The 22,564-nt window shown below is 44.4% G+C and overlaps 1 protein-coding gene and 1 pseudogene across 5 annotated transcripts in view; one reads left to right on the top strand and one right to left on the bottom strand.

The window, feature by feature from the left end:
• LOC105464724 (golgin subfamily A member 6-like protein 4) overlaps positions 1 to 22,564 on the bottom strand; it is a 173,607-nt gene that overhangs the window by 55,627 nt on the left and 95,416 nt on the right. The gene's annotated exons all lie outside the window — the stretch shown is intronic.
• Positions 4,977 to 22,564, top strand: part of LOC139364055 (protein DEK-like) — a 38,773-nt pseudogene continuing 21,185 nt past the window's right edge.

Below are 22,564 nucleotides of genomic sequence, written 5' to 3'. Positions count from 1 at the left end.
GCCTGCTGCCTGGCAGGCTCCCTCCAGGCTGAGTTCACGGCCCTGCCCCCTAGTGGCCAGAGCCAGCGTCACAGGATAAGAGCCAGCTAAGCTCCAGGGACTTTCCAGGAAAAGAGTCCCTTGGAAAGGGTGTGACCTTTTCACCGCTCCCAAAAGCATCCTAAAAATGGCTTGGACTTTTCCCTCCCCTGAGCTCCACAGAAAACACAGCCAGCAGAGGACACATTCTCTGTCATCCAGAAATGAGTTGGAGTCTCAGCCGAGGGACAGTAGGACTGGAAGACTGTCAGTCCACACAGCTGCCCGCACAGCACCCCCATGCTTGCCCAGAAGGCGGGAAGGATGGCGGGGACTGGTTGTCCACAGGCTGGGCATGACAGGGAGGCTCCCTGGAGGTGGTGCCCTTTCGAGGAGCAATGTCAGGAGACAGCTTCCTCTTGTTGGGCCACAAGTCTCCGCAAGGACAGCACGAGGACTGATTCCCAGTGCTAGAGGTGAGGCAGTCGGCCACGTGTGTGTGTGTGTGTGTGTGTGTGCGTGTGTGTGTGTGTGTGTGTGTGTATTTATAGCTATTTATAGAACAGGGCAGGGGCATACCACAGAGGGGGCACAAGTTTTCAGCAACGGTCACAGCTGGATGTGGCAGCTCACCACTACAACAGACTAAGTCACAGATGAAGGGGGCTGGCTCTGGGGCTGCGGGAGCCACTGTCAAGTCACAGGACACCCACCCAGGCAGGCTTGGAGAGGAGGTCTCTGAGAAGAGGAGGATCTGTTCATCACTTCAGAGGTCAAAGTGGGACCTGGAGCTCTCAGGACGGGATGGACTTGCCTGACCCAATCAGCTGGCATTGGAGAGAACGCAGAGAGAAAACAGGTTAGAGAAAAGCCAGAGCTGGTGAGGCAAGTACAGAGCATGGGTGCACCGTAGCAGCTGCGAGAGGGCCGGGAAGGGGAGAGTGTAAGTGTGGGCATGGCAAGGTTCCTGGAAAAGAGAGGCTGGAAGGGAAAGGGGAGGAAGATGGAGGGAGAAGCCAGAGCTTCATAGGAAGTGCCCGGGGGCTGCGGCGGCCCTCCCCACCCCACACACGCTGACCTCTCTCATAGCACCCAGGCAGTCCACCCACAGTTCAGACCAATGCCAGCCCCCTAGGACTTCCCTCTTCTCTGGTCACCGTCTTCCAACCCACTGGCCCAGGGCCACCTCTTGCTTGGGGAGCCCCACCCAACAGCCACCAGGCCTGATAGAGAAGGAACACTGCTTGAAACAAAATAGTGAAGCTATAAGGGGATGGCTGGCTGGAGTGAGCACCAGAGGCCCCTCTGGGTGGGCAGAAAGCTCAGGGTCCTCTGAGGGACCCTGGGGAAGGCAAGGAGGACAGGTAGCCCGATGCCACAGACATAGACTCATAAGTCTAACAGGGGAGCCTCAACTGGTAGGCAGGGGGCTGCAGGTTGCATAGGTGAGGCTGGGCCCTTTATGATGGGAAAAGCAGAAGAGGGAGAGTCCATGGCAGGACAGGCAGGTGGGCTCGCTAGGCAGGATTTGGCTGGGCCAGGAGGCACTGTGGTCTCCTTGGCTGAATAGCACAGGAGACCCCTAGGAGCAACAGGCCAAGGTGAGTGAGCCTGCTGGTCAGCGGTAGTGCTTCAGCGGGGGCCAGGGACCCTGCCTTCAGTCCACACGAGCAGCTATGATGGTACCTGGGAGGGAGGAAAGGGGGCTGTGTGTCCTTGCCCGGTCTGTGAAGTGTGTTGTGGGATGACCGTGTGTATGGGACTCTCAGGCTTTTATCCTCGATCACCACTGGATTGCTGACAGTTGGAGGATGTGGGACCCTAACTATCATCCTTAATCTGCAGTGGATTTGGCTCTCAGCACTCCCAGCCTGGGAGCTGGATACCTGCCATGGCAGCATGACCCAGACTGCATGACAGGGACAGCGTGCCCAGGATGATGTGCCTTGGCCTCTGACCGCCTCAGATTCCAGCCCCACACACAACCCCCTCCAAGCTCCCAGCCCCTACACCATAAACCACGAGCTCTGTGTCCTCTCTGATGGCTCCACATCTGCCAGTTTGGGCAAGGAGCCTGTTCTAAGAGACCCCAGGCTCAGCCATGGAGACCTGGAGCAGTGACACTGAGTCCCATGGCTCGCAGGGAGAGAAGTGAGACAGCCAGCAGCACAAAGACAGAAAGAGCAAAGAGCAAGTCTGCAGCTCCAGAAGGGAGGGGCAGGGAGCCTGGCTCTGAGTCCCCAGGTGTGCCCCCTGTGTGGAGCTGGGGCAGCGGGGCAGGCAGACCTTTCATGCAGCAGGCAGGAAAGCATGTACCTACCAAGGCTGACGCTCCTCAGGGAACACCGATAGTGATTCTGAAAGACAGCATCAAATCACATGGCAGGTCACATGCATGGTGGGGCAGGCCTGAGGGTGGGGGACACACACACACACGCCGGAGTGTGCACACACATGATGCGAGGCCCCACGGCCTGCATGCACACACTAACACACATGCCCACAAAAAACACGCATACGCTGCCTTCTCTGCCACCTGCAGGTGCCCAGCACCCTCACCGGCTGGCAGGTGCCGCATGGATCTGGGACATGCAGCCACTCGGCACACTGAAGCACATGCGTGGGCAGAGTCACAACACAGATGCTCGCCCGCACACAGAGGCATTTCCACCAGCTCCCTGCACACTCGTGCCTGGTGTGCTCAGAGGACCACCCACGCTGCTCATGGAGACAGGGCTTGCTCACCAATGTCCAGCTGTCATTTCTCCACCTAAGAGCCTTCCATGGCTCCCTACTGCCTACAGCATTGAACCCCAACAAGTCACACTCTTCAGACTTTGAAGGTTCTCCACCCTATGCCCCACCTTCCCCACAGAGCTCTTCCTCATTCTGTCTCTGTTCCCTGCTTTGGCCAGGGGCTATCCTCGATGCGACCCACACTACACCTCTGCCCATGGCAGCTTTTTACCCAGTTATCCTCCAATTCCTCACCACATAAGCCTATCTCAGTCATGCCCCGGACTGCATTGAAGCCAGCCTGCCTTGAAGAAGCTCTCCCAGACTGCCCTTTTCCCCAAGGTAAGATCATGATTTGTCAAATGTTTAGCGTGTGTTAGCAAGGCTGGAGTCGGAGCAGGCATCAAACCTTACATCCCACATGTCACACCTCACCATAGACCTGGGTGCCAAATAGCCTGAAGAGTCTGAACTCACGTTGGCAGTTAGCAAAGTGCTCCTATGGCTGCATCTGCAGTTAACATAGCATCCCTATGGCCACTGCCTCCCTGGATCTCCACAGCCATCCTAGGAGAAAGGCAGAACATCATCATTTGATAGAAGAGATACTGGAGCTCTGGGAGGAAAAGGGACTTGCCTAAAGCCCCAGGATGAAGCAGCAAATCTGGACTCTCACAGATAGCCCAGAGCTGCCGGCATTCCCTCAGGATCTGTGCCCTCAGGTCTGATTTAATTTTTTCCTCTCCAAAGAGCCATCTGTAGGGCCAGAGGCTGGCAAAGCCTGACGCATCACTGGATGCCAGTTCCTTTGCCTGACTTTCAGTGATTCCTACCTTACCCTGGGTTTTGTGTTTCTTGTCTCAACACTATCATTTCTCATTCCTCCACAGGTTGAACTGCTCACTCCAGCCACTTGAAGCATGCTTTTCTTGACACAGTTAACTCTAGGCACATGGCTGGTGCTAAAAAGAAAAAAAGAGCATTATGTCAATTTCATTGATTAACAAAACTGATGGCTCCAGTACAAAGTAAAGTTGATACTTCCTGGGCCTCTGAATTCAACAGCCTTTTAGACAAATGGCTCTGAGCTAAAACATGAGCATGCATGTATATGTATCTGTCTCAGTCGGATGAGATAACCTGGGTATCGGTTGTTATCCTTGAGCATTTTCCTGCCTCATTAATGCATGTGTACCCAGCACAATAATAATCATAGCTATCAATGGCTAAAGCTGAGGGCTTTCCTGAGCCAGGCAGTGGCTTTAAAAACTTTAAAGTGGCTTTTAAAACTTTAACAGCTAAAGCTGAGGACTTTCCTGAGCCAGATAGGGGCTTTAAAACCTTTAAATTTTCATACAGACTCTCATTGAATAATTTCTGTTTTTCAGATCAAGAAACTGAGACTTACTATCACATTTGGGATTAAGTTAAAAAAAAAAAAAGGAAAAGAAACTGAGGCTTAAAGCTGTCAAGCATTTCAAAGCCAGCAAGTGGCTCAATCGGAACTTGAACCCAGGCAGTCTAGCCCTGGGATCCTGTGCCCTTACCCAGTATCCAGTGTCGGCTACACAAAACTAATGAGTACATGTTTTCAACTATAGTTTAAGTGGGTGACAAATTTTTCACTATATTTTATGTAGGTGACTTTCAGGGGGTATTCTACTTACACAATCTATTGAGCTGGATATTAACTGAGAACAAACAGAAACTAATGAACTCTGAAAAACATAAAACATGAGCCACATGATGTCACTGCAAACATGATGTCACTGCAAAAGACAAAACAGCACATAGCCTTCTTGTGACTGTATTTTGCTGACAGTCTACGAGCTAATACTCAGCCTGAACTCAGCAGTGCTGTTCCCTTGGGAGACACACACACAAACACACGGACACACACACACACGGACACACACACACACACACACACACACACACACGAGTTGGTGGTTTTGTGCCTCCCCGCCAAAACACACACACATTGGCGGTTGTGCCGCCCGGAGCCTCCAGTCTGCCAGTGTGAGGAACGGACAAGATGGGTCCAGTAGTGTTGGGTCAAGGCAAGGAGAGGGCAGCCGGAAGCGCGCCCATGCTCTGGACTCCTGCACCCGCCGAAATGGGTGCTCACTGGGCGCGCGGGAGTGACGGGTGGGGGGTGAGGGGTGAGGGGTGAGGGGTGAGGGGTGAGGGATGAGAGGGAGGGGGACGGGGTGGAGGCAGCCCCTTCCCAGGCCGCAGCGGGGGCGGTGGTGCTGTTGCCCTTTTAAGCTGCCTCTTCACAGGAGCCCCGCCTCCGGTCGGTGGAGTCGGTTACCAGGGGAGCAGCCGCCCAGGGGCCGCCCCACAGCTCCCTGCAGAGGCCTCGGTGTCCCTTGCGGTTTCCCTGCCGTGCTCCGACTAGAGTCAAGGCAGCGGGAAGAGGCGGAGCCGCCAGAGCGCAGCGGAGCGGCCCCACCAGGTGGTCGCGGCCATAACAGCGGCTCCTCACCGGCTCACTTTCCGCGCCCCTGCCGCCGGAGATGAGGGTAAGATGTCCGCATCTGTGTGTCCGTGTCCGTGTCAGCGCCCAGCGGCGGCCCCAAGGGGCAGGGCGAGGGTGGAGAGGAGGCTCCGGAAGTACCTGGACAAAGGGGAGCCTGCCCCGGAGAGGCCCCGGTTCCCCGGGCGGGGCCAACGTGCCCCTTACTCCTGTGACTAGCCCGCCCCGATAGCCAGGACTGCCGGAGGCTTGGGTGGGAGGAGGCGGAGGGCGCGTCTCTCTTTCTCCTTGCGGGGGGCTGGCTTGGGGGCTGCTGGCACCTCTCGCCCTCGTCCCCGAGCCCCGAGCTGGGAGCCCGCGTCGCCCGCGTCGCCCGCAGCCCTTTCGGGGACCATGATCGCGCTCAGTCAGCCGGCCTGCTCTCCAGAACCGCGAGGGGGCGTGGCAGGGCGGCTCCAGCTGATGTTTGAGCCCAGGCGGGGAAAAGGGAAAGGCCTTTAAGATTTTCTGTTTTTGACAGGGCGCAGTGGCTCTTTCCTGTAATCCTAGCACTTTGGGAGGCTGAGGGGGGTGGATCACCTGAGGTCAGGAGTTCTAGACCAGCCTGGCCAACATGGTAAAACCTCTGTCTCTACTAAAAATACAAAAAATACAAAAGTTAGCTGGGCATGATGGCAGGCGCTTGTTGAGATGGAGTCTCACTCTGTCGTCCAGGCTGCAGTGCAGTGGGGCGATCTCGGCTTACTGCAGCCTCCTTCTCTTGACAATCCATGGGTTCAAGTGATTCTCCTGCCTCAGCCTCCCGAGTAGCTGGGATTACAGGCGCCCGCCGCCATGCGTGGCTAACTTTTGTGTTGTTTAGTAGAGATGGGGTTTCACCATGTTGGCCAGGCTGGTCTCGAACTCCTGACCTCAAATGACCCACCTCTGCCTCCCAAAGTTGTGTGATTACAGACCTGAGCAACCTCACGCGGACCCAAGGCCCTTAAGTGTAAAGGCCTCATTCTTCAGTCAGGTTTTCCTTGTTCCTGCATGTTCAGCCAATCGTTTTTAAGTTTGTGTTTAAGGAGAAACTAACAATGAAAACGGACTCGTTGAGGGAGGAAAAGTTGGAATGCAGCCTCTGGTGCTGTTTGAGCATCCCTCTCCCCAGGGCCGGGCTGGCCGCTGCTGTGTTCTGGAAAGGCGCATTGTACCGTGGATGCTGCAGGTAAGAGTCCTGTACAGACGCTCTGCCTGCCTTTCCTTTCAGGCTTCTGTATCAGCTATTTTTCCCCTGTAGAATGTGTCCCTGACAGCCACCCACTAACGCTACCCAATTTGGCTTTGCATGTCTGACCATCAAGGCTCTTCTGGGTCATATTTAGTTCATGCTGATATTTCCCCTTCCTCCCCTCTTTCCTCCTTACTATTTTTGCTTTGGTCATGTTATGCTGTGTTCTGTAAGGTTTTAAAAAAATGTTTATGGTGGCAGGGGAGAATGTTTTATAATTATGCTTTGTGCTTTTTATCTCCCACTCAGTAAATGCTTGGGAAATATTTGTTTTGTTGAATGTCTGACCCTATCCTAGATATGTTGTGCTGGAACAAAAATCTTAACTGCCTTGTAAGTTAACTGCTAAGAATTTGTCAAAAGTGCAGAGATAACATCAAGAACTTGTCGTGGATAGTACAAAAAGTCTCTAAGGGCTTCATGAAAGTCTGTAAATTGACTTCATATGAAAGAGAGTGTAAGAAGTGAAAATGTAAATCATGACTGGAGAGTCGGAGTCATGAAGCCAGGGTCCCTTTCTCCAGATCCTTTGTAACAGTGTTATGTGATCTCTTCTAGAAGATCGTTCTGAAAGATAATGCCAGCTCCGAACCTAGGAAACCCCCAGTGGGTTTCTGCAGCTTAGGTGGTTCAAATCCTCATCAGCACCTTTCCTTTCTCTGCCTCAGTTTGCTTACAATGATGTTCTCAGTAGCTGTAATTGCTGTCTGTCTTTGAATCCTTAAGCATTTTTTTAGATGACAGGGATATATGTGCATTTTCATTTTACCAAGTGTTAGAATTTTTATTCTGCTTTTGTGGGCTCTGGGTTATCTACGTGGTTGTAAAATGATTAGCAGGGAAAACTGTTTGTGTGTGTGTGTGTGTGTGTGTGTTTTAAGTTTCTTTTGTTTTCAGAGGACTTAGAATTTTATTTTATATGATAATTCTGTCAATTTACTTTATTCTCCACCCCATATTTATTGAACGGCAAAATATGAAAGTAATGTGTCCCATAACCAGCCTTCAGAAGAATTACAACTGCTGTATATCTGAAATTTTTTTTTTGTGGGGACAGAGTGTCACTCTATCAGTCAGGCTGGAGTGCAGTGGTACGATCCTCACTCACTGGAACCTCTGCCAGCCAGGCTCAAGTGATTTTCCTGCCTCAGCCTCCTGAGTAGCTGGGATTACAGGCACCTCCTACCGCACCTGGCTAATTTTTGTAGTATTAGTAGAGACAGGTTTCACCATGTTGTCCAGGCTGGTCTTGAACTCCTGACTTCGTGATCTGCCTGCCTCAGCTTCCCAAAGTGCTGGGATTACAGACGTGAGCTACTGCACCCGGCTGAACTTTCAAGAAGAAGTTTCTGCATCAGTTTTCAAAAAATTATGATATCAAAAGATAGCCATGCGCTACATTTAGAAAGATACAGAGACTGAACATACTGGCAGGCAGTTTTGCTTGTTGGTGCTTGAGATAGAGCCACACGTTGGTCTCAGTGGATTTGTGGAGAAAAATAGATACAGAAAGTTATTTCTAAATAAGACCAAAAAATCCTTTCTTAAGCAGTGACAGGTAAAGAGTTTGCCTTGCTAACCTTGAATTGTGTTGCCCTTGATTGAGACAGTTGTATGGTGGGGATGGTAGTGGTGATAAACCTGTTTGAAATTTGTCTGCTTATAGTAAGCTTTGTGGTAGCTGTCACAGACAACTTCATCCTCACAGGCCTTACAATTACTATAAAACTAATAGAATGGAGGAGAAACAAAAGACCTGAATACTTAGATGCTTAAGTAATTGTTCTGTGTTTTCATAACCGGTGAAAAAGAAGTGTTAGAATAACTTAAACACTCCATGTAAGGAACACTGCCTGAATTTATATTGTGATTTTTGAACATCATTTACTGTTTAAAAACTGGCATATTGTACGTCATATTTTAAAGACAAATAGAACACTTATCTTTTCAAGATGGTTATAAAGCTTAACCTTATCAAAATTACAAAATGTAAAGCATATTCTTGAAAAATATTAATGCATAGGTTCAAATATAGGTCATCATTTTAGATCTCTTTCCAAAAAGATCATCTCTTAAATATTAAACTGAACAAACATTGAACATATTGTAGAGTTTGTGCTCAAGGTGAAGTTTCCTGGGGTGATGGATGTTTTATAATATGCATAACAAAAACTTATTTTAAGAAGTTTAGAAAATTTGTAGGCAAAACTAGAAAAATCATACCGATAATTCTACCACTCAGAAGGTACCACCATGAGAATTTTGTATCTTTCCAGTCCTCTGCTCATCTCTTTTCTCCTGTGCTTGTATGTGTTCCCTCTCCCTTACAAAATCAGATTTTGTTTTTGTAATCTGCTTTTTCACTCAACAATATTGTAGATCCATGTCAGAAGTTACTCCTCTACATAGTGCCTTCAGTTATTCTGTGGTTGTGTTGGATGACTATACCATCTAGTCATTCATGTTTCCTGGTACTGAATACATAGGGGTAAGTAAGTGAGTGAGTGTGTGTGTGTGTGTGTGTGTGTGTGTGTGTGTGTGTTTTCTACCTTAACTAATGCTTTGGACATCAATAGGTAGAGCTAAATCCTTGAAACCTTCCAAGAGGTGGCTTTCATTTCTCATTGCTGATTCATTTTCTAGAGATGGAACAAATTATATTGTATGGAAAAAATGTTTTTTGAGATGAAGTCTCACTCTTGTCACCCAGGCTGGAGTGCAAAGGCATGATCTTGACTCACTACAACCTGCACCTCCCAGGTTCAAGTGATTCTCCTGCCTCAGCCTCCTGAGTAACTGGGATTACAGGTGCCTGCCACCATGCCCAGATAATTTTTGTAATTTTAGAATAGATGAGGTTTCACCATGTTGGCCAGGCTGGTCTGGAACTCCTGACCTCAGGTGATCCACTCACCTTGGCCTCCCAAAGTGCTGGGATTCAGGAATGAACCACCCCACCCGGCCTTTTTTTCTTCTAGGTACCAGCTGTTATATATCAGATTGGTAAAAATGTTAGAAAGTGTGCAATGAAATGGGCATTCTCACAGTCATGGCAGAAAGTATAGTTATCTTTGACTTTCTAGAAAGCAGTCTGGCATTCTAGAAACTTGCCTAACCTCTTCTCATTTAGGCAAGATGAATTCTGACCACCCCTCAGTTGCCAATCTTGTCCCTGTGGTTCCATATCTCCCAGAAAGAGAGGACTAGTCTCAGAGAAAACCCAGATTTGCTTGGCTTAGCCCACCTGACAGCTAATCACTGGAAATGGGGTGGGCTAGTAGACTCCTTTGGTCAGGTTTTGTGTCAAGAGAGGGATGTGGAAAGATGGGAGAGAGGTAGCAAAACTGGCCCAAGGTAGCAGTTCTCAAAGTTTTGGGGTCAGGATTCCTTCACACTCGTAAAAATGTATTGATGGCCCAAGGAGCTTTTGTGCATGTAGGTTATATCTATTGGTATTTATCACTAGAAATTAAATCAGAAATATTTAAAATATTCTTTAACAGCTCACCAAATATTGTTATAAATACTTTTATGAAAAGAAAATTTCTAAACCCAAATTAGTACAATCTAAAATCTTTTGCAAATTTCTTTGATGTTTGATTTGTCATTTGCATCTGCATTCCATTTATTGTGTGATATTTGCTTGAAAAAATGTGAAGAAAGGCCAATCTCATACAGATGGCCATTTTAGATCATTGTGGATATTTCTTTCTTTTTTTTCTTTTTTATGAGATGGGGTCTTGCTCCGTTGCCTAGGCTGGAATGCAGTGGTATGATCACGGCTTACTGGAACCTCAGTCTCTAGGGACTCGGGTGAACCTCCCACCTCAGCCTCCAGAGTAGTTGAGACTACAGGTGTGTACTACCACACCTAGCTAATTTTTTGTATTTTTTTGTAGAGACAGGGTTTTCCCATGTTGCCTTGGCTTCTTTTTTGATACTCCATCAAAACTTGATTTTTTCTTGAACTTTGGATCTTTTACCCTTGCATGATATGATAACATCATGCCTTGGTCACTTTGAAAATAATGGTTCACCGAGATCTTCTATATGTTGAAACATTTGATTATACAGTATCAACCGGGATCCGCGGTTCACATCATGTCCGCCTCGGCCCCTGCTGCAGAGGGAGAGGGAAACCCCGCCCAGCCCGCGACTGAGAAAGAACCCGAAATGCCCAATCCCAGAGAGAAGAGTGAGAAGGAAGAGGACGAGGACGACGACGACGACGACGGGGAGGAGGAAAAAGAATAGAGTCGCATCGTGGAAGGCAAGAGGGAGAAGAAAAAAGTAGAGAGGTTGACAATACAAGTCCCTTCCTTACAGAGAGAGCCATTTACAATTGCACAAGGAAAGGGGCAGGAACTTTGTGAAATTGAGAGGATACATTTTTTTCTAAGTAAGAAGAAAACCGATGAACTTAGAAATCTACACAAACTGCTTTACAACAGGCCAGGCACTGTGTCCTCATTAAACAAGAATGTGGGTCAGTTCTGTGGCTTTCCGTTTGAAAAAGGAAGTGTCCAATATAATACGAAGGAAGAAATGTTGAAAAAATTTAGAAATGCCGTGTTACAGAGCATCTGTGAGGTTCTTGATTTGGAAAGATCAGGTGTAAATAGTGAACTAGTGAAGAGGATCTTGAATTTCTTAATGCATCCAAAGCCTTCTGGCAAACCATTGCCAAAATCTTAAACGACTTCTAGCAAAGGCAATAAAAAGGAACGGAACAGTTCTGGAATGGCAAGGAAGGCTAAGCTAACCAAATGTCCTGGAATTCTGTCAGATGAATCTAGTAGTGATGAAGATGAAAAGAAAAACAAGGAAGTGTCTTCAGATGAGGAAGATAAGAAAAGTGAAGGGGAGCCACCAAAAAAAGACAGCCAAAAGAGAAAAACCTAAACAGAAAACTACTTCCAAAAGTAAAAAATCCGTGAAAAGTGCCAATGTTAAGAAAGCAGATAGCAGCACCATCAAGAAGAATCAAAACAGTTGCAAAAAAGAAAGTGAGTCTGAGGAGAGTTCAGATGATGAACCTTTAATTGAAAAGTTGAAGAAACCCCCTACAGATGAAGAATTAAAGGACACAATAAAGAAATTACTGGCCAGTGCTAACTTGGAAGCCAAGTCACAATGAAACAGGTTTGCAAAAAGGTCTATGAAAATTATCCTATTAATGATTAAACTGAAAGAAAAGATTTCATAAAAACAACTGTAAAAGAGCTAATTTCTTGAGATAGAGGACAGAGAAGATGACTCATTCCCATAGATTTGAAGATCTGATTTATACCATTATACCAGCAAAGAGAATGTATTTCCTTTTCTAAATCCTTGTTAAGCAACGTTAGAACTTACTGCTGACCTTTTTATCTTGAGTGTTATGTGAATTTGAGTTTGCTATTTTAAATTGCATTTCTATGCCACTTTTAGTTTAAAATCTTGCATGGTATTAATTGTTCCTTGCTTTTATAGTTGTATTTTGTACATTTTGGGTTTCTTTATATAACGTCATAGATTCTTGAACTGTTGTGGTTTTTAGTGCACTTAATATTAGCTAGCTTAAGGCATACTTTTAATCAAGTAGAACAAAAACTATTATGACTGGGATTTATACACACAGAGATTGCAGTATTTAGTATATGAAATATTTTGAATACACATCTCTGGCAGTATGAAAATTCAGCAGCAGAGTGTCCATCATATTAAAAATATACAAGCTACAGTTGTCCAGTTGACTGAATTGGAACTTTTCTCCTGCATGTGTATATATGTCAGATTCTCAGCATGACAAGAGTGACAGTTGTTATTTTTGTATTTTTAAAAAACAATTTGTTGTATATAAAGTTTTTTTATTTCTTTTGTGCAGATCACTTTTTAAACTCACATAGGTAGGTATCTTTACAGTTGTAGACTATGGAATGTCAGTGTTCAGCCAGACAGTATGATGGAGCAGTGAAAGTCAATTCAGTGATAGAACACTGAAGGAACAGACAGTTATCCTGCTTTGCTTCGATAGTGTCATCAATTTGTAATTTTAGTATTAACTCTGTAAAAGTGTCTGTAGGTACATTTTCTATTAAGGACTTGCCTATATAAAATGCTGATATTTACTGGAAACCTAGCCACCTTCATGATTATGATTAAAGTACCAGATTATAATGCCAGAATATAATGTGCAGGCAATTGTGGATATCTCTGACAAGGTGTGTCTCAAAAATAATATACTTTTACATTAAAGAAATTTAATGTTTCTCTGGAATTGGGGCTCTTGGCTTTTAAAGTTTGGCTAATCAGTGTTGATTCTAGATGATCAACATAATAGACCACTCCCGAATGAGACTGATTTTGTCTTTCAAATTTACTGTCTTAAATCAGTTTATTAAATCTGAATTTTAAAACATGCTGCTTATGACAGAATGACACATTTGATGTACCAATTAAGTGTTGAAAACTATGTTTGCATCATAGAACAGAAATATATAAAAATATATGTTGAATGTTAACAGGTATTTTCACAGATTTCACTTGTTTCTTGATAGTTACTCAGACACTAGGGAAAGGTAAATAGAAGTGAACAAAATAAGCAACTAAATGAGACCTAATAATTGGCCTTTGATTTTAAATATTTAATTTGTTCTTATAAACCTTGTCAATAAAAATAAATCCAAAAAAATCACATGTAATTATGTCCCAAAAATACATGTATAGTAATGGCATTTATTGGTATTACTTGGTTCGTGTGATAGAATAAAATGTTAGAATTTTATGGTGTTTGAATTAGTTATCTATTGCTGTGTAATGAATTTAGCAGCTTAAAACAACACACATTATCTGTTTCTGTGGGTCAGGATTCTGTCCTGTTTACCTTGGGTTCACTGGCTTGGCCTCTCACCAGGCAGTGGTGTTGGTGGCGGCTGTGATCATCCCAAGGCAGGATAGGGAGATAATCCATCTCCAAGCTCACGTTGGCAGGATTCATCTCAGAGGCTGTTGGACTGGGCCTCCATATCTAGATGGCTATCGGTCAGAGGCCTTTTACAATACCTTGCCATGTGGGCCTCTCCATAGGGCACCTCATCACATGGCAACTGGCTTCCATCAGAGGGAGCAATGGAGAGAGCAGGAGAAGGGTGACCAAGCCAGGCATCATAGTCTCCTTGTAGCCTCACCTCAGAAGTGATGTTATTACTTTTGCTTTATACTCCTTGGTAGAAGTGAGTCACAAGGTCCAGGGGTGGGAATTTTACAAAGGTGTGAATGGCAGGAGGTGAGCGTGATCGGGCCCATTTAGAAGCTGCCTACCAGTGTTGAAGAAAATTGTTGACTTCTATGATCTGTAGCAGCAGACAGTGCTATGCAAGGAGAATGGCTGTCTTAGAAGTCCGGTGCCTCATATGGGTTTTAATGTGTTGCCTTTTCCCCCTGATACATTTTGTTTAAATCCATGGTCATCTTGCCACTTAGTGGTGTGGCTTAATTGCATATTTGGGTTAGTCTGTATGTAAACGTTTAACACAGGTGTCTCTGTGCTAAACAGGAATCCTATTCATCTTCTTCACCAATATGATTTGTGGACTCTGTTGAGCCAAATCTGACATCATTTCTGGAATGTCTAGAAGATACTAAGAACAACAATTCGGTGAGGAAAGAAGCCAAGTTATTTTCTCTTTTCCTCATAAACATCATATTTAGAAATTAAATGTTAAGAGATAATATGATTAAAAAAAAAAAACATGGGTAATGACTATAGTCTTAGAGGAATTAAAGTCTGGGTATTTTAAGTCCTTCAAATTTTACTTACTACCTGGATTCTCTTTATTATTTCCCACATGTATAACCTTAGTTTAGATTAGGAATTCAGGATCTCTTTTTCCCTGAATTCTAACCATTAAGCCAAGCAAGCATTTTGGGTAGAGACCACTAGCCAAGGTGGGAAGTAGAAAAAGACCAAGGTGGAAGTGAAGGCAGAGATGGGAGAATGACACCAGAACTAGTGGGAGGGAATTGCCTTTTCTTTCAAGGGTCTGTAAGTCTGCAGTAAAAGTCAAAGGTATTCAAATAGGAAGTTTTGTTTTCGTTTTTAGTACATAAAGAAATATAACTTTCCATGTTGGAAAAATTTTTAAACTTTTTTTATTATAAAACTCATAAGCAACCATTGTTGAGAAAATTCGTAAAGTTCAGAAAAGAAAAAAGAAACAAATTAAAGTCTCCCATAATTTCTCTACCTAATATAACCACTATTGACAGTTGACATGATGGCCACTTTCTACCAGTATGTATTTTTCTTTGCTAGTAAAATATACAACCGTGACACATATATTTAAATAGTTGAGGTCATATTCTCTATAGTTTTATGTTTTTTATATATATATATTTACATATATATATATATATATTTTTTTTTTTTTTGAGATGAAGTCTCAATCTGTAGCCCAGGCTGGAGTGCAGTGGCATGATCTCGGCTCACTACAAGCTCTCCCTCATGGATTCACACCATTCTCCTGCCTCAGCCTCCCTAATATCTGGGACTACAGGCATCTGCCACCATACCCAGCTATTTTTTTGTATTTTTCAGTAGAGATGGGATTTCACCGTGTTAGCCAGGATGGTCTCAATCTCCTGGCCTCGTGATCTGCCCACCTCAGCCTCCCAAAGTGCTGGGATTACAGGCGTGAGCCACTGCACCTGGCCCTTTTATATTCTTTTTCTTTGTTTGTTTGTTTGTTTCTTTGTTTTGAGACGGAGTCTCGCTCTGTCGCCCAGGCTGGAGTGCACTGGCCGGATCTCAGCTCACTGCAAGCTCCGGCTCCCGGGTTTATGCCATTCTCTTGCCTCAGCCTCCCGAGTAGCTGGGACTACAGGCGCCCGCCACCTCTCCCGGCTAGTTTTTTGTATTTTCTAGTAGAGACGGGGTTTCACCGTGTTAGCCAGGATGGTCTCGATCTCCTGACCTCGTGATCCGCCCGTCTTGGCCTCCCAAAGTGCTGGGATTACAGGCTTGAGCCACCGTGCCCCGCCTTTTATATTCTTTTAAAAAGTATTTACTGTATTTTCCCATGATGTCATAGTCCTTATATAAAAATAACAATCATTATTTTCATTTGACATGATTGTTTAAGAATATCCAAAGGAAACAACCGAAAAAGACAATTTTTAAGATTACTGGTTAAAAGCTCTTCTATATAAAAATCAATAGCCTTCCCAAATGTCTGTCCCAAATAGGAGATATAGTGATGAAGTAGTTTTTCAGGTATTTCAGCAAAAATTAAATATCTAGGAATAAACTTAGATGTGCAGGACTTTTATCAAGGACATGACAAAATTTTGCTGAGTGGAATGAAAGATTTGCATTCTATGTTCCTGGATGAGCAGATCTCATGTTATAAATATGTTATCACCTTGTCTTCATATTAATTTATAAATATAATTTCTGCTGGGCACAGTGGCTCATACCTGTCATCCCAAAAGTTTGGGAAGCTGAGGCAGGTAGATGACAATTAGCTGCGTGTCTGTGGCACACATCTGTAGTTCCAACTACTCATGAGGCTGAGGTGGGAGGATCACTTCAACCTGGGAGGCAGAGGCTGCAGTGAGCTGAGATCATGCCTCTGAACACCAGCCTACATGACAGAGTGAGACTCTGTCTCAAAAAAAAAAGAAAAAAGTGTATCTGTGTGTGTGTGTGTGTGTATATATATATATATGCACACATACACACACACAATTTATATACAAATTTATATACAATTTATATATATATATATTTACAAATTTCAGTACAAATTCCAGCAGATTTATTTTTGGCACTTGACAAAACAACTCTAAAATTTGTTTAGAAGACTAAGTAATACAAATAATAAAATTTAGACTCTAAATAACAAAATTTAGAAGAGAGAAAAGAGAGAAAACGTCGCTTTCTGGGTGGGGGGCGCGCCTGGCCACGGATGGCCCCGAACCCCTGCCTGGGATCCCCAGGTTGGCGCCGCTGGGGCAGACTTACTCCTCCCCTGGGGCGGGCAGCCGTGGTGTGGAGTCGGCGCCGCGAACATGTGCTGCAGGCGCGAGGGAGCGGCTCCCCGGGCCGACGCGGACGGTAAACCTGTCCAGCGGAGCCCGCCTGCTGTGACCTCTCCGCCGCTTCTCCGGGGCGCGGTCCGGCTGAAACCGCGCCGCTCCGAGTTGAGCGGCCCAGGAGACCTGTGCGATCCCCAAGCGCTCTGGGACCCGTGCAGCCGGTCCAACTTGCAGCTGTACTTTGAAACTAATTTTTTTTTTTTTTTTTTTTGCAAAGCCAAGAAGTATGTGAAGTTGAAAAAAAGGAAAGACCTTTTCTTTTCTTTTCCTTCCTTCCTTTCTTTCTTTCTCCTCCCCCCCCCCACCCTTTCTACAAGAAAGGGGGTAGATAGGTTTGTTTTGTTTTGGAAATAGTTATTGTAGCAGAGTAATACGGTCACATTTAATTATCCTACTGTGAACTCAGGAATTCACGATGAAAGTTGAATTGAGCGGTATTTTGGTGTTCATTCTTTCCTGACACTCATTAGTGAAGTTAGTTGGAGAGTTTATTGCTTCAGTAGAGTAAAAACCAGTGTGCCTTTTTTTTTGTTACTACTCCCCGCCACGCCGCGCATTGTTTTATTTTTCGAAGAAGCAATTGATTCAGTTTTTCTAAACCATTGGATTGCCCAGATGAGGACAAACGGTGAAGTTCTTGAAAGGTGGTTATTGGCAAGTTTGTGAAGGAGCTAAGATCAGTTGAGATAAATCATCGTTACTGTTCTTGTATTCCGTCGTGGACTCGGGGATTTGCAGGCTGCGTTAAGTACAAGTTTGGTCCAGTTGAGGGGGCACGTATTCCACTGAATTTGGTTCGTGTGGCTTATGATATGAACATGATTCTGTTTCAGTTCCCCAGATGGAACTAGCTTAAATGTCTGTCATTCATAGTGGAACAAAATGGCCAGAGTGTCATTTACTGTTAACTTCAGTTGTATTCCTTTACCTTCTGCTAAGTGAAAAAGAAAAATTTGAGAAATACTGTGTGTCAGTTTGCTCCGAGTGATTTCTCATGCTAAGTGGGTCATTTGGAGAAGCGTTCCTGGGCTTTTCTGGTTTGGTGGGCCTTGTGTTATAAAACCAATTTTCTTCACCTGATGAAGCTGAAGACAAATTTTCTTCAGGCACAGGCGTTGCACTTTTAAACTACAGAGCCACTTTTAGGATTCACAATACTCGCTCGATGGCTTCCCTTCCTGGTTGTGTGGTTGTGTGTGTGTGATTGTGGGGAAGGAGGTTGGTTGACAGAGGTTGGAAAGGATTGTCAGGGAGGGACACAATGTAAGCAAGTACTGCTGACAACATAATGTGATGAGTGCACCAGTTGCTTTCCTTCTCTGGGTCGTGATGGCATGTTACCCTGTAGGTACTATTGTTTTAGGATTTCTCACACTTCATTTGCCTTGACTAAATGGTAACTGCACACATACTGTACTATAAATGGACTCCTCCTCTAGTCCTTAACTCCTTGAGTGCTGTGATAGACCTTACTTAGCTTTGTACCCTCTTTGCCAGTAGTCTTAACATAGCGCAGGCACAGTATGTGTTTGAATTGGGTAAATTATTTTTACTGCCTAGTGGTAGCTAGTGTGCACAGGAGAGAGCCACTAACTCTGGGCACTTGTCCAAAATGACAATTCACTTGCAGATCTGTGATGAAATTTACTTTAAAAGGATTTCTAACCTTTTATTAAATCTGTCAGTTATTTTTTGAAAAGAAGTGGGGCTTAACTAGTGCTCTAAGGATTTCAACAAGAGATTCAGATTTAGAAATCCACCACCCCCCACCCACTTTTGGTGAAATTATTATTTTTTTAGAGTCGGAATCTCACTGTTTCCCAGTTGTCTACCTGGGACCCAAGCCATCCTCCCACCTCAGTCTCCCACAGTGTTGGAATTACAGGCGTGAGCCACCCCACCCAACTGGTGAAATTATTCAAATTGTAGTGACAACTCTCCCTCCATTGTGAAATTGGAAAAAAATTAGAAATTTTAGAAAAAAGTACACCCTTTGGAGCTAGGTAGAGTTCAGATCCCCACATTTCCATTGACCAGTTGCATAGCCTCTCAGAGCTTCAGTTTCCTACTCTGTAAGGGTTAGTAACATGCTTTGCAGTGTTCTTAGGAATCAGTGAAACTATGTGAGGTACTTAACTGCAGTATCTAACATGGGATAGGTAGCTATTTCCTGGTAGCTGTCATGATAATAATTTTGATACGTTTTTATGTGACTTAAGCATTCTTAAGTCTATTGCTTCTGAGTATACAGGCTTAGCTAATTCTTTCATAAAGAAAGGGCCCTGGGACTCCTGAGTCTTATCCAAATGCATTTCTTCAAAGGTGCCAGATAAACTGAAGGTTAATGGAAACAATAGCGAGTTTATCTTCTCAGTCACCTGTGAGTCTTCCTTTGAGAGTGAGACTCGCAGAGTGCTTGGTGGGGTAGAGCTCTCTGTGACTATGGTATTTAGGAAATGGTGAGAGATGGATTGTTTTCAGTACATCAGTCGTAAGAGGATATGAGTTAGTTCCAGCTTTCCTTATTTTACCTTAGTCTTGACAAATAGCAAGTACAGTTTATGTCTGTATTTCTCAGACTTGTTTAAGGTAGAACTGGACTGGGTGTTAACAGTGTTAGTTCAGTTTAGAGACAAGAGCAAATCACTCACTTCCCCTTCAAGATAACACTTTAAACCTGCCACCATTTACAGAAGAAAACAGTGATTTAAAGCAGCTATACCAGCACAGTTTAGAATACTTACAGTACCCTATGGAGTAGATACATTCTAGAAATATTTACCTGTAGTGGGAGTTGAGCAATGAGAACACATGGACATAGGCGGGGGAGCATCACACACTGGGGCCTGTTGCGGGGTGTGGAGCTAGGGGAGGGATAGCATTAGGAGAAATATCTAATGTAGATGATGAGTTAATGGGTGCAGCAAGCCACCATGGCATGTGTGTACCTATGCAACAAACCTGCACGTTCTGCACATGAACCCCAGAACTTAAAGTATGATAATAAAAAAAAGAAAAATAAATATTTACCTGTTAAGGACATTTCTGTATATTTTATTCCATTTTTCCAGTAGTTTTCTTATGAAGAGATTATAATAAACCTTTAAAAATTATATTTGATCAAACTTATAGATAGAAGGTAAACCTTTGCAAATTGTATTTGGTCACACAGATTGAGGGTAAAAACATTCCTGACAAAGCTAGGCGAAGACACTTGTTTTTTTTTTTTTTTTTTTTTTTTTTTTTTTTTTTTGAGATGGAGTCTTGCTCTGTCACTCAGGCTGGAGTGCAGTGGTGCGATCTTGGCTCACTGCAACCTCTGCCTCCCGTGTTCAAGCGAATCTTCTGCCTCTCCCGAGTAGTTGGGACTACAGGCATGCACCACCATGCCTGGCTAATTTTTGTATTTTTAGTAGAAACGGGGTTTCACCATATTGGCCAGGCTGGCCTCGAACTCCTGACCTCGTAATCTACCCACCTCGGCCTCCCAATGTGCAGGGATTACAGGTGTGAGCCACTGCGCCCAGCCGAAACTTGGACTTTTGATGTTTCCTTCTTTTAAAGTTAACATCTAGCACTTGAATAGACTTGGTTTTTACTGATGGGGACGGGCATCCATTTGGAAGTAGCTTTCCTCTCTCTCTGTCTTTCCCAGGTTAGGCTGTCTTGCTGCTGTAAATGGGGAGAGAGGAGAAAGCCATGGGTGGAAGAAAGTTTGTTTCATAGCCAGGCATGGTGGCTCATGCCTGTAATCCCAGCACTTTGGGAGGCTGAGGTGGGTGGGTCACTTGAGTTCAGGAGTTCAAGACCAGCCTGGCCAACATGGCAAAACCCTGTCTCTACTAAAAATAGAAAAATTAGCTGGGCATGGTGGCGGGCACCTGTAATCCGAGCTACTTGGGAGGCTGAGGCAGGAGGATCGCTTGAACCTGGGAGATGGAGGTTGCAGTGAGCTGAGATTGTACCACTTCACTCCAGCCTGGTCGACAGAGCAAGACCTCATCTCAACAAAAAAAAGATAGGGTCCCACTCAGTTGCCCAGGCTGAAACGCAGTGGCAGGATCACTGCTCACTGCAGCCTTGACCCAAGCAATTATCCCACCTCAGCCTCCCAAGTAGCTGGGATCATATGCATATACCACCATGCCTGGCTAATTTTTTTTGTTTTTGTAGAGACAGGATCTCTCTATGTTGCCCAGGCTGGTCTCAAAACTCCCAGGATGAAGCGATCCTCCCACCATGGCCTCCCAAAGTGTAGGGATTACAGGCATGAGCCACCATGCCCAGCCTGCTGGGGTTTTTGATTGGTGTTGCATTGAAGCTGGAAATCAGTTAGGAGGCAATTGACATTTTAATAATGAGCCATGAACATGGTGTATCTATTTATTTAGACCTTCTTAGATTTTTCATCAGTGTTTTGTAGTTTTTAGCAATTGGATCTTGCATGTGTTTTGTAATCTCATACATGTATTTCATGTGTTGTGGTGCTGTTGTGAATGATACTTCTCAATTTCCAGTTGGTCGTTGCTAGGCTATAGGAAGATCATTTTATGTTATATGCTGACCTTGGATTCTACAACCTTGCTAAACTCATTTTTAGTGCTAGAAGCTTTTTTGTAAATTTTTGGAATTTTGTGCATAGACAGTAATGTCACTGGCAAATAAGGGCAGTTTAATTTCTTCATTTTCACTTTGTATACTTTTATTTCCTTTTTTTTTTTTTTTTTTTTTTTTGGAGACGGAGTTTCTCTCATTGCCCAGGCTGGAGTGCAATGGCGTAATCTCGGCTCACTGCAACCTCTGCCTCCTGGGTTTAAGCGATTCTCACGCTTCAGGCTCCTCAGTAGCTGGGATTACAGGTGCCCGCCACCAAGCCCGGCTAATTTTTGTATTTTTAGTAGAAACAGGGTTTCACCATGTTGGCCAGGATGGTCTCAAACTCCTGATCTCAGGTGATCTCCCCACCTCGGCCTCCCAAAATGCTGGGATTATAGGCGTGAGCCAATGCTTCTGGCTTAAGAGGACACACTGTTTCTTTGGCTTATTAAGAGGTATTTGGTTAGTGTTAGACCAGGGGTTGATACATTATAGCTTGCTGACTGGGTGTAACCTGCTGCCTCTTTTTATAAATAAAGTTTTATTGAAACACAGCCATACCCATTCATTTACGTGTTGTTTGACAGAAACCATATGACCTGCAGAGCCTAAAATATTTACCCATTTGTGCTTCACAGGCACTTTGCTGACGACTGCTGTGGACACCAATTTTAGGTATATAAACTGTTTTGTAGCTTCCAAGGTTTTGCAGTCATTTGCTCAGACATATGGGTTGGTGGAAGTGCTTTCTGTTCCTTCTCCCAACCAATCACACAACCATGTAACTTCATGCCTGAGTTTCTGTGTGGTCCCCTATAGAGATTGAGTTTTTACATAGTTCTTTGCAGGCAGCATACATTTCAAAAATCTCCAAACTTTTGCTATTGCTAATCTTTGTGAACTTTGCATACCCAGCGCTGGTACATTCTGATGGTGTCCACACTGCACTCTATGAAGAAAAGACTGATGATTGTTTATATTAAAATGCAGGAAGAGAATTGTAGCAGCAACTTTTGCTTCTCTAATCAACACTGTAAAAGACTTACTATGTGTGGGCAGTGGGGGAGAATGTTAATTTATAAATTGAGATAGTTGTATTAAAATCGAGTGACTCTTATTTTGACATAAAGTGAATGTGTCTCTTTTATACAGCAGAAAACTATTAAATGTGTTTTTTTCTCAACATTATAAAATAAAGTGGAAAATGTGGGAAGAATACAAGTCCTTAACTAGTGTGCTTCTGCTTATTTCACACCCCTCATATTTCTGATTCCTTACAACTATAGCTGGCTTTACTCCTGAGTGGTGAAATTGATGAACACACTTAAAACCACATCATTTAAGACTTTGAATTTTGACATTTCCTCCTCTTCACATTCTTTCAA

The sequence above is a fragment of the Macaca nemestrina genome, chromosome 7, assembly GCF_043159975.1.
Source record: "Macaca nemestrina isolate mMacNem1 chromosome 7, mMacNem.hap1, whole genome shotgun sequence".
NCBI lineage: Eukaryota > Metazoa > Chordata > Mammalia > Primates > Cercopithecidae > Macaca > Macaca nemestrina.
The sequence above is the reverse complement of the archived record's forward strand: the minus strand, read 5'-3'. Positions and strand labels throughout refer to the sequence as shown.